Below are 23,957 nucleotides of genomic sequence, written 5' to 3' on the forward strand. Positions count from 1 at the left end.
CCCAGGGCGTGATCCTGGAGACCCGGGATCGAATCCCACATCGGGCTCTCGGTGCATGGAGCCTGCTTCTCCCTCTGCCTGTGTCTCTGCCTCTCTCTCTCTCTCTCTGTGTGACTATCATAAATAAATAAAAATTAAAAAAAAATGGAAGGAGAGATAAAGAGCTTCCAAGACAGGCAGCAACTAAAAGAATATGTGACCTCCAAACCAGCTCTGCAAGAAATTTTAAGGGGGACTCTTAAAATTCCCCTTTAAGAAGAAGTTCAGTGGAACATTCCACAAAAACAAGGACTGAATAGTTATCATGATGACACTAAATTCATATCTCTCAACAGTAACTCTGAATGTGAATGGGCTTAATGACCCCATCAAAAGGCGCAGGGTTTCAGACTGGATAAAAAAGCAGGACCCATCTATCTGCTGTCTACAAGAGACTCATTTTAGACAGAAGAACACCTACAGCCTGAAAATAAAAGGTTGGAGAACCATTTACCATTCGAATGGTCCTCAAAAGAAAGCAGGGGTAGCCATCCTTATATCAGATAAACTAAGATTTACCCCAAAGACTGTAGTGAGAGATGAAGAGGGACACTATATCATACTTAAAGGATCTGTCCAAGAAGAGGACTTAACAATCCTCAATATATATGCCCCGAAAGTGGGAGCTGCCAAATATATAAATCAATTATTAACCAAAGTGAAGAAATACTTAGATAATAATACACTTATACTTGGTGACTTCAATCTAGCTCTTTCTATACTCGATAGGTCTTCTAAGCACAACATCTCCAAAGAAACGAGAGCTTTAAATGATACACTGGACCAGATGGATTTCACAGATATCTACAGAACTTTACATCCAAACTCAACTGAATACACATTCTTCTCAAGTGCACATGGACTTTCTCCAGAATAGACCACATATTGGGTCACAAATCGGGTCTGAACCGATACCAAAAGATTGGGATCGTCCCCTGCATATTCTCAGACCATAATGCCTTGAAATTAGAACTAAATCACAAGAAGTTTGGAAGGACCTCAAACACGTGGAGGTTAAGGACCATCCTGCTAAAAGACGAAAGGGTCAACCAGGAAATTAAGGAAGAATTAAAAAGATTCATGGAGGGGATCCCTGGGTGGCGCAGCGGTTTGGCGCCTGCCTTTGGCCCAGGGCGCGATCCTGGAGACCTGGGATCGAATCCCACGTCGGGCTCCCGGCGCATGGAGCCTGCTTCTCTCTCTGCCTATGTCTCTGCCTCTCTCTCTCTCTGTGTGACTATCATAAATAAATAAAAATTTTAAAAAATTGAAAAAAAAAGATTCATGGAAACTAATGAGAATGAAGATACAACCATCCAAAATCTTTGGGATGCAGCAAAAGCAGTCCTAAGGGGGAAATACATCACAATACAAGCATCCATTCAAAAACTGGAAAGAACTCAAATACAAAAGCTAACCTTACACATAAAGGAGCTAGAGAAAAAACAGCAAATAGATCCTACACCCAAGAGAAGAAGGGAGTTAATAAAGATTCGAGTAGAACTCAATGAAATCGAGACCAGAAGAACTGTGGTCTTCTGGTCAACAGATCAACAGAACCAGGAGTTGGTTCTTTGAAAGAATTAATAAGATAGATAAACCATTAGCCAGCCTTATTAAAAAGAAGAGAGAGAAGACTCAAATTAATAAAATCATGAATGAGAAAGGAGAGATCAATACCAACACCAAGGAAATACAAACGATTTTAAAAACATATTATGAACAGCTATACGCCAATAAATTAGGCAATCTAAGAGAAATGGACGCATTCCTGGAAAGCCACAAACTACCAAAACTGGAACAGGAAGAAATAGAAAACCTAAACAGGCCAATAACCAGGGAGGAAATTGAAGCAGTCATCAAAAACCTCCCAAGACACAAGAGTCCAGGGCCAGATGGCTTCCCAGGGGAATTTTATCAAACGTTTAAAGAAGAAATCATACCTATTCTCCTAAAGCTGTTTGGAAAGATAGAAAGAGATGGAGTACTTCCAAATTCGTTCTATGAGGCCAGCATCACCTTAATTCCAAAACCAGACAAAGACCCCACCAAAAAGGAGAATTACAGACCAATATCCCTGATGAACATGGATGCAAAAATTCTCAACAAGATACTGGCCAATAGGATCCAACAATACATTAAGAAAATTATCACCATGACCAAGTAGGATTTATCCCTGGGACACAAGGCTGGTTCAACACCCGTAAAACAATCAATGTGATTCATCATATCAGCAAGAGAAAAACCAAGAACCATATGATCCTCTCATTAGATGCAGAGAAAGCATTTGACAAAATACAGCATCCATTTCTGATCAAAACTCTTCAGAGTGTAGGGATAGAGGGAACATTCCTCGACATCTTAAAAGCCATCTATGAAAAGCCCACAGCAAATATCATTCTCAATGGGGAAGCACTGGGAGCCTTTCCCCTAAGATCAGGAACAAGACAGGGATGTCCACTCTCACCACTGCTGTTCAACATAGTACTGGAAGTCCTAGCCTCAGCAATCAGACAACAAAAAGACATTAAAGGCATTCAAATTGGCAAAGAAGAAGTCAAACTCTCCCTCTTCGCCGATGACATGATACTCTACATAGAAAACCCAAAAGTCTCCACCCCAAGATTGCTAGAACTCATACAGCAATTCGGTAGCGTGGCAGGATACAAAATCAATGCCCAGAAATCAGTGGCATTTCTATACACTAACAATGAGACTGAAGAAAGAGAAATTAAGGAGTCAATCCCATTTACAATTGCACCCAAAAGCATAAGATACCTAGGAATAAACCTAACCAAAGATGTAAAGGATCTATACCCTCAAAACTATAGAACACTTCTGAAAGAAATTGAGGAAGACACAAAGAGATGGAAAAATATTCCATGCTCATGGATTGGCAGAATTAATATTGTGAAAATGTCAATGTTACCCCGGGCAATATACACGTTTAATGCAATCCCTATCAAAATACCATGGACTTTCTTCAGAGAGTTAGAACAAATTATTTTAAGATTTGTGTGGAATCAGAAAAGACCCCGAATAGCCAGGGGAATTTTAAAAAAGAAAACCATATCTGGGGGCATCACAATGCCAGATTTCAGGTTGTACTACAAAGCTGTGGTCATCAAGACAGTGTGGTACTGGCACAAAAACAGACACATAGATCAGTGGAACAGAATAGAGAATCCAGAAGTGGACCCTGAACTTTATGGTCAACTAATATTCGGTAAAGGAGGAAAGACTATCCATTGGAAGAAAGACAGTCTCTTCAATAAATGGTGCTGGGAAAATTGGACATCCACATGCAGAAGAATGAAACTAGACCACTCCCTTGCACCATACACAAAGATAAACTCAAAATGGATGACAGATATAAATGTGAGACAAGATTCCATCAAAATCCTAGAGAAGAACACAGGCAACACCCTTTTTGAACTCGGCCATAGTAACTTCTTGCAAGATACATCCACGAAGGCAAAAGAAACAAAAGCAAAAATGAACTATTGGGACTTCATCAAGATAAGAAGCTTTTGCACAGCAAAGGATACAGTCAGCAAAACTAAAAGACAACTTACAGAATGGGAGAAGATATTTGCAAATGACATATCAGATAAAGGGCTAGTTTCCAAGATCTATAAAGAACTTATTAAACTCAACACCAAAGAAACAAACAATCCAATCATGAAATGGGCAAAAGACATGAACAGAAATCTCACAGAGGAAGACATAGACATGGCCAACATGCACATGAGAAAATGCTCTGCATCACTTGCCATCAGGGAAATACAAATCAAAACCACAACGAGATACCACCTCACACCAGCGAGAATGGGGCAAATTAACAAGGCAGGAAACAACAAATGTTGGAGAGGATGTGGAGAAAAGGGAACCCTCTTACACTGTTGGTGGGAATGGGAACTGGTGCAGCCACTCTGGAAAGCTGTGTGGAGGTTCCTCAAACAGTTAAAAATAGACCTGCCCTACGACCCAGCAATTGCACTGTTGGGGATTTACCCCAAAGATACAAATGCAATGAAACGCCGGGACACCTGCACCCCGATGTTTATAGCAGCAATGGCCACGATAGCCAAACTGTGGAAGGAGCCTCGGTGTCCAACGATTGATGAATGGATAAAGAAGATGTGGTTTGTGTATACAATGGACTATTACTCAGCTATTAGAAATGACAAATACCCACCATTTGCTTCAACGTGGATGGAACTGGAGGGTATTATGCTGAGTGAAGTAAGTCAGTCGGAGAAGGACAAACATTATATGTTCTCATTCATTTGGGGAATATAAATACTAGTGAAAGGGAATATAAGGGAAGGGAGAAGAAATGTGTGGGAAATATCAGAAAGGGAGACAGAACGTAAAGACTGCTAACTCTGGGAAACGAACTAGGGGTGGTAGAAGGGGAGGAGGGCGGGGGGGTGGGAGTGAATGGGTGACGGGCACTGGGGGTTATTCTGTATGTTAGTAAATTGAACACCAATAAAAAAAAATTTAAAAAAATTGTAAAATTGTGAGAAGATGGAGGTGTTAATCAGCCTTATTGTGGTAATCATTTTGATAAATAGATGTAATTTCAACATCTATATCATTTTGATATATATATTACGACATTGTATACCTTAAACTTATAGTCAATAATAAAACTGGAAAAAAAATAAAATAAAATAAAACAGGAACAGTAATTGCAGCACCACCTAGGGATGCTTACAAGGACGGAGCTATTTGTTATTCATGGAAGGTCCTTGGAAGGTATTTCTCATTTGAGTATTCACTAAACTTTGCATAGTGGCATGCCAGTGGCAGGACCCCACGGTACTGGGTCGCATCTTCTGTGCAAATCTGCTCACCCAGAAGGCATGAGCCTCTGTGCAGCTGTGAGATCCTTGCCATGGCCACTCTAATTACACTATCTCCCCCATTGTCACAGCCAAGCCCAGTCAACCTGTCATGGGCATTCTCTCCTTATTTCTGTGTTGTGTGCCTACATTTTTGCTCCAAACACAGGTGGCTGCAGAGTGATGTCTCTCCTGGAATCTGGGCATTGGAGGAGACAAGGCTTGAGGTGGTGTCATTGCCATCCTGTCCAGGTTCATTGTATAGCCTCTTGGGTTATACAATGACCCACCCTCCACATTTGCCCACGTATCCCAAACACGTACCTGGCAATTGCTCATTTAACCTAAATTTTAGATGATTTAGTCACTTCTGCATGCAGCCGGCCTGCGGAGGAGTTACTTTCTTTGTCTGAGTCCAGGCAGGAAAGCATGGCTAATCCTATAGTCACTGAACACATGGGATGAGTCATCAAGGTAACTTCCCAGGGAACAGATCTCTCCCGTGAATCCTTAGAGGGTAATGAGAGATGTGAAGCGGAAGAGGATTCCATGTGCTCTGGTGGGTGGCAGATGGGGGAGGGGTGGGCATGAAGTAAGGTGGTGTAAGCTGAGACTGGGCTGTAGCTGGCTGGCAGCCAGCAGGAAAGAAGAGCCTCTGACAACCACAAAAAAAAAAAAAATGAAAGAAAGGCTTCTGCCACAACCATGTGCTCTTGGAAGAGGAACCGAAGCCTCTAGATGAGCCCATGGCTTGTCTGACATTTTAATCTCTGCCTTGTAAAGCCCTGAGAGCCATGGAGTGCCAGACATCTAATGCACACAGAACCGTGCAGGAACATGTGAGGGTTGTCTTGAGCTGCCATATTTGCCATACTTTGTTAGGCAGCAATAGAAAGATGATACAGAGCCTTCCACAAACATGTTTTTGGAACATAACTGAATGTCAGGAGAACAGGTGGCTAACAATATCTTGTCCATGGGGCTCATCAACACAGCACAAGGAGCATTCTTTAGCAACCTACTGAGACAAATAATTAGGATCCCGGTTTACCCCTGAGCAACAAAGTTTGGGAGTTAGAGGAACTGCCCCATTCACAGGCAGCAGAGTAGGGTTTTTTCCAACATTTCTTGGGCCTTGAGCACTGAAGAAAATCCCTCCCTGCTTGGCTGGTTTCTGACTGTGCTCAGAAAATCAGCAATATGGCCATTCTTGTTACTTTTTAACATGGTAGTACTTAAGGAAGATTTTGGCACACATCCTTGATCATATTAGGGAATCTGTTTCTCATTCTAGACAGGTTCTTTCCACATAAAAGGGTGTGGACATTGTTCAAATATATTATCTGCATATTTATGTGCAGTTTTTTTTTTATTCACTTCACCAACAGTTAATTGGTTGTACTTTTCTAAAAACTACATTTTGAATCCTCAGATTCAGTGCCACCCTCTAGCCCATGGCTTCCACTACTATTTCTGTAATCTCCAGTGAATCTGCAGTTGTAAACTCTTCTTGTTTCTAATGATGTTGAGCCTTTTACTTTTTTCCTTCACTCTTGGCAATGTCAAACTTTCATATTTTCATCTGTAGAATTATTCATTGTTCTCTATTTAGTTTCTACTTTTCATTGTTTATTTTACTATTTAAGTTCACCCTGTTTTAGTGCATTAAAATGCAGGGTTCATTGTCATTCATTCATCAATGGCTGCAGGTCCCTTGTTACCAGTTTGCTGTTTCACACAGTTTGAGGCATACATACCACTGGAGTCTCTCTGTTCTATAGCTGTTTCTTTTAATTTCCATCGATGCTAATCTCTCTACTACACTTGTTCCTTAAAAATGATTTTGTGGTTTTGAGTGTATGTGGTTTAATGATTTCTAATTATAATGGACTTTGGTCAGTGTGTGTGGTTGATAAGATTCCAATCCTTCATTTTTTGCCTAGGATTTGTCTAAGTCCATTCGGATCACTTAGTGACAAAGACAAAATGAATTTACAGATGTGCTTTTTATTTATTTATTTTTGTATATTTTTCCACTTATTTTTATTTTTTTAATTTTTTTTAATTTTTATTTTTATTTATGATAGTCACACAGAGAGAGAGAGGGGGGCAGAGACACAGGCAGAGGGAGAAGCAGGCTCCATGCACCAGGAGCCCAACGTGGGATTCGATCCTGGGTCTCCAGGATTGCGCCCTGGGCCAAAGGCAGGCGCTAAACCGCTGCGCCACCCAGGGTTCCCTATTTTTATTTTTTTAATTTGAGTTCAATTTGCCAACATATAGTAGAACACCTAGTGCTTATCCTGTCAAGTGCCCCCCTCAGTGCCCATCATCCAGTCACCCGATCCCCCTGCCCACCTCCCCTTCTACTACCCCTTGTTCCTTTCTCAGAGTTAGGAGTCTCTCATGTGCTGTCACCCTCTCTGATATTTCCCACTCATTTTTTCTCCTTTTCCCTATAATCCCTTTCACTTATTTTTATAATGCTTGTATGAGTGAAAACATATAATGTTTGTCCTTCTCCAATTGACTTACTTCACTCAACATAATACCCTCCAGCTCCAGCTGTGTTGAAGCAAATGGTCGGTATTCATCATTTCTCATGGCTGAGTAATATTCCATTGTATATACAGACCACATCTTCTTTATCCATTCATCTTTTGATGGACACCAAGACTCCTTCCCCAGTTTGGCTATTGTGGTTATTGCTGCAATCCAATCATGAAATGGGCAAAAGATATGAACAGAAATTGCACCAAAGAAGATCTACACATGGCTAACAAGCACATGAGAAAATGCTCCGCATCACTTGCCATCAGGGAAATACAAATCAAAACCCCAATGAGATACCACCCCACACCAGTGAGAATGGTGAAAATTAACAAGACAGGAAACAACAAATGTTGGAGAGGATGTGGAGAAAGGGGAACCCTCTTGAACTGTTGGTGGGAATGTGAACTGGTAAGCCACTCTGGAAAACTGTGTGGTGTGGAGCTTCCTGACAGTGTTAAAAACAGATGTGCTTTTTAAAGTATCTAATCTTTTTGATGTACATCACACACACACACACCCACCACCACCACCACCACCACCACCACACAGGTCAAGCTTTTAAATAGGAGTTTAAAATTTTCTAGGTTCTAACTTTTTAATCTAATGATTCTGAAGTTTCCTGAGAGTGGCCAGCTAACACTGTCTCCTGCAATTTCAGCTTCTGGGAGAGCATGAACCTGTCTCCTCCTGAGAAGAGGTAGTCAGGCTAATGAGAATATAGGGGGGTGCCTGTTTAAGGCTTAGCCAGTTTATCCAGGCAATAAACAGTAATAGCATTAAAATAGGAGACAAGTGGGAATCCAGACAGATCGTCCCAGCAATTGGGGCTTCTTTCTGCCAAGGTGTCTGCCCACTCCAGTAAACATAGCTGAGTGGCTCGGGGCTACAAATGTACTGATAGCCTCACAGAGGGAGACGGATAGAAATTGAAGACAAGGTCATGCCAAGGAAAGGGTACTAGAGTGAATACTGAGTGTCTACCAGTCACAGCTAAAGAGATGAGGTCTCTAACAGTAAGTCTTAAGACCATAAGCTGCAAGAATGCTTGAGCTGATGGTGGGCATTTGCATTGCGGCAGCTATCTTACAAAACTGATGAGTAGCATCTAATGACATGGAACGTTCTATTCCCAGGTAAATCCTCAACAAAAATTCATACATATGTTCACAAAAGACATCTACCAAAGGATACAGAAGAGTCCTCTAAGTATTGGTGAAAGTAGAAACATCTGAAATGTTTTCAAACTTTTCAAAAAGTTCCCTTTTGAACTTAGGGAAAGTTCAAAAACTGGCAACACAAAGTTCTAGTGACAGCAGTCCAGGGTCAGGTGATGGTAGTTGCATTAGGAGGGAGGATGGTTAGTCATGTGCAGGAGACAGAGTCAGCATCAGGTGAGGGTAAACTATTATCATCCATAAATAAGTACCCACGAGTCCACATTTACATAAGTCAAGTCATACAGACGTTCACAGAGAAGAATGAGAAGTTCTTCCTTCCAGTAGAAAATGAACTAATATACAAAGAAGGAGCACTGAAAGTACAGAAGGAGCACTGTTTGGTGAGCATCATAGTAAGAGTGTTTCGGGCAAGAATCAGTGGATACTAAAATTGGTGAGTAGAACTTGAGTGAGGAAGAGTAAATTTGAGTAATCTCAAGGTGTCTTCCTCCAGCAAGTTTATCAATTACCAAAGAAAAAAGCAGTCACTTTAGAATGGTGAAATCAAATCTATCAGACTTCATCTTAACTAAACAATCAAAAATAAAATTACCAGGTAATATCACATGTTCCCCAACATGATAAACTGAGAAAAACACGGTGTTATATCTGTTGTAAATCTACAAGAGCCCCTGCCTTGAATCCAGGTGTGAGGAAACAGGCAAACCTGTACTAAGGATTATTCTATAGCTGGCCAGTGCTCCTCAAGAATATTAAGGCTAATTAGAAATGACAAATACCCACCATTTGCTTCAACGTGGATGGAACTGGAGGGTATTATGCTGAGTGAAGTAAGTCAATCGGAGGACAAATATTATATGTTCTCATTCATTTGGGGAATATAAATAATAGTGAAAGGGAATATAAGGGAAGGGAGAAGAAGTGTGTGGGAAATATCAGAAAGGGAGACAGAACATAAAGACTCCTAACTCTGGGAAACGAACTAGGGGTGGTGGAAGGGGAGGAGGGCGGGGGGTGGGGGAGAGTGGGTGACGGGCACTGAGAGGAACACTTGATGGGATGAGCACTGGGTGTTATTCTGTATGTTGGTAAATTGAACACCAATAAAAAATTATTTTATTAAAAAAAATGAAGTGTGTCTGAGCCAGGGTGGTGTCCCAGGGATCTCTGTTCAGAGGGAATCCTAATAAGGCAGCTTAATGTGAACTGGGTACAAATTGGGGTCTCAGTATGCTCAGCACCAGCTGAAACCTGGGGTGGCAATTGGAGCCAGGATTGAAGTGGGATTGGGGGTCCTAGTGTGTTCCCAGAGAGGATGCCCTGGTGGGGTGCCTGGAGTTGAGGTGGGTGTCATGCCAGGAAGCTGAGGTGCTGGATGAAGGAAGTGCCCTGCCTGGGGGGCTGAAGCCAAAGTAGGCATGAGCCAGGAGGCCCCAGAGCACTCCACACCACGGGTGACCTAGCAATCCTTCTGGAGTTAAATTTCTGTGGACATGGAGTATTATGAGGTTATCTATGCCTATGGCACCTCGGCAAGACAGGTGTAGTGTAGTGAGTGCTGTCCAGGGATCTCAGTGTCTGCTGCTCTGGGGCTGCCTTCTTGGAATGGCAGGCACTGGTGTGGGCTGGGGGCCTGAGTCTGAGTTGATAGGTATATGAGGACTTCCAGCTCCTGCTCCTTTCTACCTTGTCAAGTTGGGGGGATATTGTAAATCATGGCTCTTGCCAGCCCCTACAACCAGTCAAGAGTCCTGGCCACTACCCTGCCTTTTGTCAGGTTTATAAGACAGTTTCCTTTATATTCTAGTTGCTCTTTTCAACCCCAGCTTTTCTTCTGTGCCCCAGTGCCAATAAATCTGCTCATGGACCCTCAGTACTATCCCTCCCCACTGTATTTTGCCATGTCAGGAGTGAGGATTCCCCTCATCACCATTGTCTCTGTCTGTCTTGCTGTTGGTAGAGATAGGATATGTCCACAGACAGGGTGAATTCAGGGTCTTTCTACATCACCATCTTGGATCAGCTGGATTTCTATTTTTAATCATGTTTCTAGTGGTTATCATAAAAATCCCAGGATGCTACTCTAAGCCTTCTGTAGCCCTGCAAAGTTATCTGCATCCATTTTGGCATCTCTGCTTTCATGAAATTGAGAATCCTCCTGTGGCCCCTGGTTTTAAACACTGAATTTGCCTCTGACTATCTCACCTGGATTACTCAGTTTCTATTTCCCCATGGACCTGAGATCTCAGGTACCTTCACCTTATTCATAACACAGTGGTCATTATGCACATGTTTAAGCCTTGCTCATGTTGGTGTTTCCTTATGCCTTCTGATGCTTGATTTTACTATGATTGTGCTCCCATCCATGTGTTTTCATTTAAGATATATTTTGTTAATGATTTCTGTATCTCTGTACAGGGAGAAGAGGGTGTGTCACAAGATACTTTTGGAATTCCTGTCTGACTCATATTTCTCGCTCAGGTTCTACGGTCCGGATTTTGGAGTGGTCATCTGGACTACATGAGGATGGCTAAGATTAAAGTGGTAGCAGTGGACTGAAGCACCTCAACCTAAAATATATATTTTGTAATGAAATTTACAAGATTCTTGACTGAATGTGGGTGGCGAGGTATTAGAATTTTGGGGGTTTTAGTTTTTTAAATAATTTGTTGTTTCAGGAGAACACAGAAAGTCAAAGAAATAGGTAGACAGAGAAGTAGGCTCCCTGTGGGGAACCTGATGCCAGCCCAATCCCAAGACCCTGGGACTTCATTCTTTTATGCCTTATTAATATTCCATTATATCTCTATACCACATCTTTTTTATCCATTTATCTATGGAAGGACACTTGGGTACTTACACAATTTGGCTATTATAAATATCCCTGCCATAAGCATAGGAGTGCATATATCTTCCTCACTAAGTGTTTTCATATTCTTTGCGTAGATACCCGGTATGAGGAATTCCATATGGTTATGGTTATTGTTTTATCTTTTTCTGAGAAACTTCCCTACAGTGGCCGCACCAGTTTGCATTTCCATCAACAGCGCACGAGGTGGCCTTTTGTCCACATCCACATGAATACTTGTTGTTTCTTGTGATTTTGGTTTTAGCCATTATTACAGGTGTGAGGTGATATCTCGGAGCATGTTTGATTATTTGCATATCCCTGATGAAGAGTGCTATTGAGCATCCTTCTGTGTACCTGTTGGCCATCTGTATGTCCTTTTGGAGAAATATCTGTTCATATCTTGTATCCATTTTTAAATTTGATTCTTTAGGGGTTTTTTTGGTGTGGTTCCCTAATTTCTTTACATATTTGGAGACTAATTCTTCATCAGATATGTCATTTGCAAATATCTCCTTCCATTCAGTAGGTTGTATGTTAGTATGTGATGGTTTCTTTTGCTCTGCAGAAGCTTTTTATTTTGTTTTAGTCCTAAAAGTTTATTCTTCCTTTAGCGCCTCTTGCTTTAGGAGACCTAGCCAGAGAAATGTGACAGTTGAAGTCAGCAAAATGACCCCCTCTGTTCTCTTCTAGGATTTTTAAGGCTTCGGGTCTCACATCTAGGTCTTTAATCCATTTTGACTTTACTTCTGTGTGTGGCATTAGAAAGGGTTCCAGGTTCATTCTTTTGCCCATAACTGTCCAGCATTCTGACATCATAAATTGACATCATCTTTTTCGACTGGATGTTCTTGTCTCCTTTTCATAAATTAGTTGACTATCCATTGTGGGTTTATTTCTGTGCTGTTTGTTCTGTGTGTCTACTTTTGTGCCTGTACCATAGTGTTTTGATCACTACAGGTTTGCAACATGCCATGAGAACTGGAATTTTGGTAGTTCTAGCTTTCTTCTTCTTTCTCAGAATTGCTTTGGCTGCTCACATTGGTAGTTATTTTTGAAGATTTTATTCATTTATTTATTTCAGAGAGAGAGCATGAGAGAGATGGAGACAGAAAAAGAGAGAGAGAGAGAATGAGTAGGAGGAGCAACAGTCAGAGGGAGAGGGAGATGCAGGCTCCCCACTAATCAGGAAGCAGCCCTATGTGGGGCTCCATCCCAGGACCCTGGGATCATGACCTGAGCTGAAGGTAGATGCTTAACTGACTGAGTCACCCAGGTGACCCTGTCCAGGGTCCTTGGTGTTTTCATACTTATTTGGATATTATTTGTTCTTGTTTTGTGAGATAGCCTGCTAGTATTTTCATAGGAAATGTGTTGAATATGTAGGTGCTTTGGGTACTATGGACATTTTAACAAGATTGATTTCTTCCAATTCATGTGATATCTCCATTTGTGTGTGTCATCTTAAATTACTTTCATTGGTGCTTTATAGTTTTTGGACCACAGGACTTTTGCCTTTTTGATTAGGTTTATTCCTATATATTTTATTCCTTTTGTGCAATTTTGAATACAGTTGTGTTTTTAATTCTTCTTTCTACTTTATTACTGCCTAGAAACACTACCAATTTCTGGGTATTAATTTTGTATCCTACAACTTTACTAAATTCACTTATTTCCAAATATCTTTTTGGTGGAGCCTTTAGAGTTTTCTGTATAAAGTATCATGTTATCTTCACATAGTGGCCATTTAACTTCTTTACCAATATGGATGCCTCTTGTTTTCCTTGTTCAATTGCTCTGGCTGGGTTTTCCAGTAATATGTTGAACTAAAGTGGTGAGAGTGGACTTTCTTGTCCTGTTCCTAATCTTAACAGAAGAGTTCTCAGTGTTTCATCATTGGGTATGATATTGGCTGTGTATTTTTCATATATGGCTCTTAGTATGTTGAGGTATGTTCTTACTAAACCTACTTTGTCGAGCGTTTATCATGCATGGGTGTCAAATTTTGATAATCATTTTCCTTCATCTATTGATAGGACACATGATTTTTATCCTGTGTTTGTGGTGTTGTGTATCATGGTGACTCACTTGTAGATACTGAACCTTGCCTACAGTCTTTCTTTTTTTTTTTTTTTTTTTGCCTACAGTCTTTCTGATGCAGTCTAAACAGTTGGAAATGAACAATATCACAGAGACTGACTCTTAGGTCCAAAAGTGTCTTAAGGCATAAATGGAAATAGCCAGAGGCCAGAAATAGAGGGGAATTCATGTATGTGAGCTGGGGTGAAGCCATGGGGCTGGCTTTCATATTTCAAAGCCAGGTGGCATAGGTTGCAGGGGCCACAGCCGTGCTGCACAAGATAAGTAATCAAATGCGATAAGAAGACATCAAACCACATGTTTATGGTATATCTAAAATAAAATAACTTCGCAAATCTGCAGTGTGGTTTCGTTGTAACACTACCATTAATTCAAAGTTTTCATAGAGGTTGGGAGCATATTCTCCTTATGTTGTATGTAGATAATAGCTTCTAGAGCACTGTTTTAAACAAGCCATGATGAGGAAGCACACATTTCTTTGACTAATAAAGAATTAAATTCCCACAAGCGTGTGAGCTGGTGAAGTAAGGCAAAAGTAGAGAAATAAAAGTATTTTGAAGCTATAAGGGTTTCTTCTTTGTTATTTAGTTAGTTCCTTTGCTTTTTTACAGAAGCAAAAATAAGTCTAGCACCATGCTAATGATTCAAGACTAAGAGAATACAAATGAAATACAGTCACCTCAACCTGATATTCATTACCTGCTCCTGAAAATCAGACATTTATAGTAAACATGACAACCGGGCACACAGTCCCCACTATTTTAAATAGAGGAACTTATAGTTTTTCTTTTTCAACAATGATTGCACTTGAATCCGGTTTTTTTTTATAATTTATTTTTTATTGGTGTTCAATTTGCCAACATACAGAATAACACCCAGTGCTCATCCCGTCAAGTGCCCCCCTCAGTGAGGTCCCAGCCTGCAGGGGTGTTGTTGGAAGAGCTGGAAGAGCCTGCAGAAATGAGTGGCAGGCTTGCAGAGGGAGGTTCAGCAGGAACCTGGTGGGAGCGGAGCTGTGCTAGGGCAAGACGGGAGACCATGGGCACATCACGTGGGGGTTCCATGAGGGTTGTATGGCGGTAGCAGGAAAGGTGGAACCGGCATCTGCCTTTAACATGGGAGAGGAAAGGGACTGTAGAGTTTGGGAGCTGGCCTTCCGAGGGTGGGGCTTCTCCTGCAGACTCCCTGCCTGGTGTGGGCCAGAGGGCAGAGGCAGCTGCTTGGGGACCCAATGATTAGTCCAGCCTGATACTGGGGAGTAAGCAGGGGTGAGCTGGGTGGAAGGGGCTGAGGAGAGTGAATATGAGGACGTAACTGGAAGGGGCTCTGACAGGGAGAGTGGGGCCCCAGGTGAGCCGTGTGTCCTGTTCCAGAAAGGATGCAGCCAGCTTGCCCCTCCAGCACATTCCAGGGTGGCCTTGGGGTCCTGGCAGTCCTGCTTCTTCCTGCACCTCTGGTAAGCTGTATTTCTGCTGGTGAGTGGGGGGAGAACTGGAGGAGGAGCATCCCCTCCAGCAGACAGGGGGAAAGCCAGGAGGGCTGCTTGCTGAACGCAGTCCCAGGTGGCCAGTCTCACCCCAAAAATGCATGCCTGACAGCCTGTATCATTGCTTCCTTTTCAGTGTGTCCATAATCAGCAGTCATGAGGAACCCCCACTCTGGGTGTGGTGTCCATCACAGAGGATCCTTTTGTCATGTCCTCTGGCATCCATTCTGCTTGTGAGAAGCACAAAGGTCTTTTGTTGGGGAGGCCTGCCATGTCACGTCCGGGGGAACAGATCCTCCAGGCGTGTTGCTTCTCCTCGTGTCCAGGTGCATCCAGTTCACGCCTTTCCATCCTCTGAGTCCCCACCAAAGCTGCAGACCAAGGCCGAGGCATCTCGTGGCTCACCGTCTCTGAGGACCTCAGGAGAATCTGGAGCTTCTGGGACGAGGTCAGACTGTCCTGCTGTGCCGCTGCAGAAAACATCAGAGGCAGTTGTAGGAGATGGAGCGCTGTGTTGTTTGGGGGCAGCTCTAACTAGGAGTCTAGGGTTTCTTGTTGGACCTGCCTTCTGAGGCTTTGGGGTGGAGGTTGCCCGCAGGACGCATGTGTGGCATGAGCAAAGTAAAGCCTCCAGGCCCCCGGGGCTAAATGAAGGCTATATCCCCAGTGTCCCGGGGGCCCCTTCCCTGACTGTGGCCCACTCTGGGAGCCCTCAACCTGCCCTATTCTGTGGAGGAAACTTTGTGGCCATGGGCATTGCAGGCAGCCTGGCAGGGATGATGTGCTCTGGTCTCGCACAGGAAGTGACTTTGCATGACACTCACACTGAGGGATGGACATGGGTAAGTTGGGAGCAGATGGCGCGGCCTACCCCCTGATGGCCTGGCCTGCAGATTGAGCAGAACAGTAGAGCCTCACACTCACACCAAGAAATGTGCCATGAGGTGACCACCCCCCCCATGTCCCACAGGCTTCATTGAGGCTCAGGGGACCCCAGGAGATGGGAAACTCCCAATTGAGGGACAATCTATGTGTCCCGATGGTGCCGGGGTCTACTCTGTGCCCCAGGGATGCACCACTGGATGAGGTGAGCTGTGCTGCTCGCATGGGCCTCGGGGTCTGTATGATGTCACTCATTCCTCAGACATCTAAAGTGGAGGTTCAGGCCACCTCCCCAACTGATAATGTTCTGGGGTGAGATGTCAGCTTCCATCAGTAGTTAGGAGGGCAGGGCTGGGTCCTGCAGAGCGAGGGGGTGCACAACTCCAGGGGCCCTCTGCCAGAGGAGTACAGTGCACAGGCCTTCTCTGGTCCCCTCCCTCTACATTCATCAGCAGCTGGAGGACATACAATAGCCCCCTCAGGGCCTCCTATGGGTTTGGGTCCTGTTCCCTGTGAGATGTACTCAGGGCATCCTTCAGGACCTGTAGGGATCATGACCTTCCTCTTGCGTTCTCAGCCCTGAAGAGCAGCACCCCAGCTTTTTGGTTGATTTTCCTGCGCTGCCAACAAGTATGTCAGGGAGGTGTGGAGAACATGTGTCTGTGTTGCTTCCTCTCTTTCTGCCAAACTCACCTTCTTCCTAGTTCCTCTTTTTCTCCTGAGTGACCGATTTCTTCTGTTGCTTCCTCCCTTATATCAGTGGAAGCAATGCTTCTTGAGAGCTGAAAGGAAGAGCAAAATCAGGCATGACTACAGATACCAAACCAGGGAGTGGGGGCACTTGCTGGGGTCACACAGCAGGTCCCCTTCCTGATTCCTACCCACCTGGGTGGGCTCCGCCCTGCTGACCCCAGGCCCACTCCCTCCTTGGCTGTTCAGAGCTGATCCCAGACTCAGTGGTGACGGGTGAGGGTGATGCTGAAAGAGGGGGGAAGAGGTCTGTAGAGTGATTCCATAGACACTGCAGGTGCCAAGACTAAGTGCCTGCAGGAGCCAAAGGTCTTCAGTGGGGACATCGTAGAGGATGGATCTGGGGAATATCTAGGAAGAGGTGCTTATGGGCAGCAGAGAGAGGAAGTACAAGAGACAGAGGAGGAAATGAATTAATTACAGGCACAATGTTGCTCCTTTCATCTGAATCCCTGCTATCCGTGGAGTCATCTTCCAGTGGGCAGGGCAGCAATGAGGTTGGCGTGGCCATGAGAAAGGAAATGGAAAGTTAGTGGGGGTGAGAACCCATGGCTTGCTCCTCTTGGGATGAGGGACTCTGACCTCAAGATGATGGGTCCTCAGCTCTGGGGCCTCTCTGCCCTTAGTCCCTTCATCTCTACAGGGTGGAAGTGGGTCTCTCATCTCCCAGCTGCCTGTCCCACCCTTGGGTTCTCTCCATACCTAGGAATGATGTCTGTGTCATCCTGTCCCTCCTCTGGGAGGTCACTGTCCCTGGGAGGTCACTGTCCCTGTGACTGTGTGACCAGGACTTGACCTTTCTCTCTCCCTACTCCCCTTCCTCCTCTCCTAACAACTCTCCATTTCCTTCCCCTTTCCATCCTCCACCAATCATATTGTTCTTAAATATTGGATAGCCGGGGATCCCTGGGTGGCGCAGCGGTTTGGCGCCTGCCTTTGGCTCAGGGCGCGATCCTGGAGACCGGGGATCGAATCCCACGTCGGGCTCCCGGTGCATGGAGCCTGCTTCTCTCTCTGCCTGTGTCTCTGCCTCTCTCTTTCTGTGACTATCGTAAATAAATAAATAAATAAAATTTAAAAAAAAATATTGGATAGCCAAGGACTGGCAGGAGATATACTGGCACCCACTCAGTCAATCCCCTGAACCCTCTGTGTGAGGAGAAGCTATCTTGGTCTGGGATGGCTGGGGAACTTGAATGAGACGGTGCCACACATGTCCACATATCCAGTGTTTGCTCTTGGGACGAGATGATCTTCCTTGGCACACAAGCCAGCCTTAAACAACCTCATCTGTTCCCAGAAGTGTTACGGAGCAGAAGTGGAAATGAGAGGGTAGTCAGTCAATTGTCCAAATTCCCCCTGAATTTTCAAGTGAAGTACTGGAAAATATCAAACAGGGTAGCCCACTGAATACATGGTGCCTGCCAGGGCTGGTGCTGAACCTTACAGGGAGGTCAGGGTGGTAGAGCCCTGGGCAGGTCTGAGGACAGGTGACGGGGTGGGCATAAGTAGGGTGTAGGGGGACAAGGCCTATGCTGTGAGGCTGGAGAATTGGATTGTGAAAGGAACAGTGACCCTGTAGCCCTGCTAGCAGATGTTCTGCCCTAGGTCTAGGCCATGCCTGGTGACAGGTCCACGGGATGCTTGGTCAAAAGTTGTGTGTGTATGTGTGTGTGTGTGTGTGTGTGTGTGTGTGTGTGTGAAGCAGGCCCAGCCACACCTTCACACAGGTCTCTAGGTCCCCTGTGGCCAAGGAGCGTCTCCAGGTCTTCAGTATGTGGCCTCTCGCTCATGGAAGCATGTTTATGACAGACTGGTTTGTGTGGTGAAGCTGGCATGACCTAAGTGACCACAGAGGAGATGTCCCTTAACATCCCCAACGCTGGGAGTTGACTTAAAGGTGTGGGAAATGGGTCAGGAGCCTGAAAGTCTATTACACGTCATGTATCTTACGCAGGACAGAGTTTCCTTCTCTTTTTTTTTTTTTTGCCATTTTATTTTTTTAATAATAAACTTATTTTTATTGGTGTTCAATTTGCCAACATACAGAATAACACCCAGTGCCCATCCCGTCAAGTGCCCCCCTCAGTGCCTGTCATCCATTCACCCCCACCTCCCGCCCTCCTCCCCTTCCACCACCCCTAGTTCGTTTCCCAGAGTTAGGAGTCTTCATGTTCTGTCTCCCTTTCTGATATATCCTACCCATTTCTTCTCCCTTCCCTTCTATTCCCTTTCACTATTATTTATATTCTCTAAATGAATGAGACCATATAATGTTTGTCCTTCTCCGGTTGACTTACTTCACTCAGCATAATACCCTCCAGTTCCATCCACCTTGAAGCAAATGGTGGGTATTTGTCACTTCTAATGGCTGAGGAATATTCCATTGCATACATAGACCACATCTTCTTTATCCATCCATCTTTCGATGGACACCGAGGCTCCTTCCAGTTTGGCTATTGTGGACATTGCTGCTATAAACATCAGGGTGCAGGTGTCCCGGCATTTCATTACATCAGCATCTTTGGGGTAAATCCCCAGCAGTGCAATTGCTGAGTCATAGGGCAGATCTATTTTTAACTCTTTGAGGAACCTCCACACAGTTTTCCAGAGTGGCTGCACCATTTCACATTCCCACCAACAGTGCAAGAGAGTTCCCTTTTCTCTGCATCCTCTCCAACATTTGTGGTTTCCTGCCTTGTTAATTTTCCCCATTCTCACTGGTGTGAGGTAGTATCTCATTGTGGTTTCAGAGTTTCCTTCTCATCCACCTCCCAGCTCACATGACAACTTAGTTTCCTGGTTCTCAGATTTGGGAGAGTGTTGCTCTGGCACCCAGGTCATGTCCATCATAGGGCAATGACAAGAACGATACCCAATCTCTGCCACATGACTGCTGAGTGGTGCTGGGCAACAAAACCAAGCTTTGATGTTTGGCAGCAGAGAAGGGTAGGAAGTACACATTGTATGGGCTAGATCATTAAAACAGCAAACCCATATAATGTTTGTCCTTCTCCGATTGACTTATTTCACTCAGCGTGATACCCTCCAGTTCCATCCATGTCGAAGCAAATGGTGGGTATTTGTCATTTCTAATGGCTGAGGAATATTCCATTGTATACATAAACCACATCTTCTTTAAGGGAATAGAAGGGAAGAGAGAAGAAATGGGTAGGAAATATCAGAAAAAGAGATAGAACATGAAGACTCCTAACATTGGGAAAGGAACTAGGGGTGGTGGAAGGGGAGGAGGGCAGGGGTTGGGGGTGAATGGGTGACAGGCACTGAGGGGGGCACTTGACGGGATGAGCACTGGGTGTTATTCTGTATGTTGGCAAATTGAACACCAATAAAATAAATTTATTATTAAAAAAAAAATAATAAAACAGCAAACCCAGGGAGGGGGATTAGAAATGCGGCACACACGGAAGGCGCCTGGACACAATTTCTGGTCCTATGACGTCAGTAAAATAGGAGATGAACGCATCAGATTGCTAGCCAGTATTTCCCTTTCATTTTTTATTTCTTGCCCACCTTCTCCATTCTCCAGAGTAGGAGATGCACCCCCAGGGTCCCAGGAGCCCTCTGCCACTGTTCCCTACCTGAGCCCTGTTCCCTACCTGCCGAGACTTCCTCCCCACCACTGGAGTCGTCTATGCTCTCCACACACAAATCTGTAGGAACACAAGCATGAGCAATCCTGTTATTGGAGGGAGGGGCTCACCCATTCATCCTACTCTAGTTGAGTTCTCTGTGGGTCGTGAGGCATCTACCTGCCTGACCTTTCTGGTGTGTTCTCAGATGTGCACTGGACTTGGGGGAGTCAGAGACCTTCAACATGACAGGGATCACAGTTTCAAACCTTCTAGTGAGACCGAGATGCTATAGGAATCCACTTCATCATGTCCGTTCTACTCGCCCTTTACAGTGTTCCTCTCCAAATGTGGCATGTGAAATTCCAGCAGTTATGGAGACCCCTGACATGTGGCTAATGTGAGTGAGCAATTGGAGGGTTTATTTTCTTTTATGATTTTAGTGTAATTATCGAGTTAATGATTGTGTCAAATGGACTATAGACAGACTCTCCTTGGACTGCAGAGCACTAGCGTCCAACAATGAGCAAGACATAACCCCTGCTCATTCCTATTACATTAATTGCTGGCCTGATATGACCATTCACATGTAGGTTGTTCCTGGGATCACCCACACATGCCAGGCACTATTGGAGGCCTTTGCACACTAAGAGAATGAGGTGAACACCCCGTTCTTGGATAAATGGCCACAGGGTCAATGTAGCAGCTCTTCAATCACAATGTCATATTATAGAAATCTAAAAGCTGCTAAAATACAGATGGAACCACAAAGGAATACAGGTACCAAAACATTGTTGAGAATGAAGAACAAGGTGATGGCTCGGTAGTTGCTGACTTCCAAGTACATTAGACAGCCACACTAGGCAAGCAGCGTGTGCTGGCATAAAAGTAAGGACACACTGCAGCAGAATAGAGAGCCCCAAAATAAATGCACTCATTCATGCCATATTGATCCTTGAGGAGACCACATGATGGGAAAAGTTTACCCTCTTCAATAATGAGCAGAATGAAAAGGCATCCTACATATTGGAGAAGATATTTGCAACCCTTATATCAGAAAAGGTGTTCCTTTTCAAAATGGAAAAAAAAAAACAATAAAAAGACACTTATACCAAATTGGAGAACAATAAGAAGGCTTGAGTAGACATTGCCCTAAGGGAAAAAAATCAGTGGCCAACAGACCTACGAAAAGCACAACATAACACATCATGAGGGGAAATGCAAGTCCAAAGGACGATGAGTATCATTTCATCTGTTAGAACGGTGAGGACTCAATCCCAAAACCCAAACCTACTACTAATGTTGCTGAGGATGTGGATAATTTGGGTCTTTGTATGTTATTAGGTGGGTAGGCAATCAGTATGGACCGATTGCCAGGCCTGGCCATCCTTGCTGGATGAAGGAAGGTCAAGGAGAGGAGCAGGAAAGTACATAGAAACACTGCCTCTGACGCTTTCCTACAGGGAATCGAATCCATATGAAATAGTCAATCTAAATGAGGCTAAACCCTAAAATGCATGCTACCTGTTACTGACAGAGTCTGGTGAGCCCTACTGACACTTTGAAGTTCACCAAAGCTGCCACTGCATTGTGGACATCTTCAAGACTCAGGATAAACAGGCACTGCTCCAACCTGTGTCTCATCTCTTTCAAGAACACTGTGCTGCAGGCTGATTCAATTCTAGAAAAACTATCCTATGGTTTTATAATTGTTCACTAATCATCATAAGTAAAATGCTATTAACAAGATTTCAACATACTGATGTCCCTGCATTTCAACAAGGCCACCATCAACAAAGTGCTATTTCTTTCCATCCATCCTTTTCTGTGCAATGTGTGGGTGTCTGTCACATCAGTGGGGACCCATTCTCCCAGGAGCCCACCAGCAAGTGGCAAGTTCTGGACTTGGAGAGGGGCGCCTTATGTGAGCACTGACACTGTTTAACCTGGCCCTGGCCCTGGTCGTGTAGGGTGGTGGGCACCAAGCTAATGGCAAAGCTTTACTTTGAGCTCCTATTTGACACTCGCTCTTCAGTGTGTGCTTCCAAATGTTGAGTATTATTTTTTTTTATTGGAGTTCAATTTGCCAACATAGAGCGTAACACTCAGTGCTCATCCCGCCAAGTGCCCCCCTCAGTGCCCATCACCCAGTCACCCCAACCCCCTGCCCACCTCCCTTTCCACTATCCCTTGTTCATTTCCCAGAGTTAGGTGTCTCTTATGTTTTGTCACCCTCACTGATATTTTCACTCATTATTTTTTTTTCTCACTCATTATTTTTAAGGCTAATGATGCTGCTATGAAATAGATGGAAATATCCTCCTGATTCTTCTCTGCTTTGACCCTGCATGAGACACATCCCCAGCCAGGACAGATGTCTGATCTTGATTTCTGCCCCAACCCTGTCTGTGGAAAGTGAATACTAAGCAAACCTCCAGGTGCAGCTGTGGTGAGAGAGGAATGTGGGGTCCTAAGCGGTGTGCCCGGTGGGGGTGAAGTTTACTTTTAGAAATTTGACACTTGCATTGATTTGCCTAAGTGAGAATGTCTTCTGATGGAACACACACACTCAACGCACCCACTCATACAATCACATCACATCCAGTCACACAGGAACAAACCCAGCCTCCTATAGACAACCTGTATCTCCTAAATGACCTACTTGCTTCCAGAGTCTGTAGAGCTGGACAATCATTTTTTCTCACAACCACACCCTCCATTCCCAGTAGGAACCCAGGATCAGGGAAGCTCTCCAGAGCAAAGCAGAGGGGAAAGACCCACCTTGTTCATAAGCTAGATTGTTCCTTGAGAAGTGACAGATGTTGGAATACATAAAGCCACCATCTTGGGCTGCCTCCTGCTGCAGTTAGAGAGAGGGAAACACTATAAGGATCACATCACCCTGTGCACATCATCTGCACATATCCTTTGTTCTCTTGGTGACATTAGTAAGGCAGCAGAGATATAGTCATTGAGTCAGTGATCACAAAAAAAAAAAAAAAAAAAAAGCTCAATGTGACCTGCAGAAACTTTAAATGTCAGATCTCACAGGTCCAGTTTGATCAGCAAACACAAAACTATGGAGGAAGATTATTTCCTGGAAAATGCTTGCTACCATTTGTTGTGTAACCAGTGTTCTTAAAGCCCCTCTAAATATGGTGTCAGTTGGTGATTGAAACTCAGGGCCACTGTCAGCACCAAGGAAATTGTATATACCTTCTGGGATGCACATGCTTGGAAGTTCATGTCTTAAATCCATGAATATGAAAATAAAGCATCAGTTGCATTTAACACAGAAAATGACTTTACCTGAGGGAGGGCTGGGGTTTCTTTCTCCGCCTTGAACTGAGAAGTTCTTGAGTCAGGCCCTTGAGGGGAGCTACGAGGACACAGCGCCACTTTGAGGATGCTGGTGGGGCTGCCCGGGAACTCATCAGGGAGTTTAGATGGATGAGGACATGAGTTGAGTGTGTACTGGCGGTTGGCTAGGAAGTTACAGACTGCTGCTGGGCATCCTCCTTGGTGGACAGAGGAAGGAATGAGAGAGGAGCAGGAAATAAATGAGAACAGGGGCTGTCTTTGTAGCTAAGTGAGACTGATCAAGGTGAAATAGTCCATGGAAAGTGTTTAAACACTAAAGTGGCTTATATGTGATGACCCGGTCCCATAACCTCTCTT

At 44.2% G+C, this 23,957-nt stretch overlaps 1 protein-coding gene across 1 annotated transcript in view; it reads left to right on the forward strand.

Annotated features, from left to right (window-relative positions):
* The window catches only part of LOC119877561 (nebulin-like), a 94,082-nt gene extending 70,788 nt beyond the window's left edge, over window positions 1–23,294 (forward strand). The window contains 3 exon segments of the mRNA XM_038574510.1: window positions 15,191–15,502; window positions 20,615–20,679; window positions 22,564–23,294. The gene's annotated coding sequence lies outside the window, so the exon portion shown is untranslated.
* The last annotated feature ends 663 nt before the right edge of the window (window positions 23,295–23,957 follow it).

This window comes from Canis lupus, chromosome 26, assembly GCF_011100685.1.
Source record: "Canis lupus familiaris isolate Mischka breed German Shepherd chromosome 26, alternate assembly UU_Cfam_GSD_1.0, whole genome shotgun sequence".
In the NCBI taxonomy this organism is placed as follows: Eukaryota; Metazoa; Chordata; class Mammalia; order Carnivora; family Canidae; genus Canis; species Canis lupus.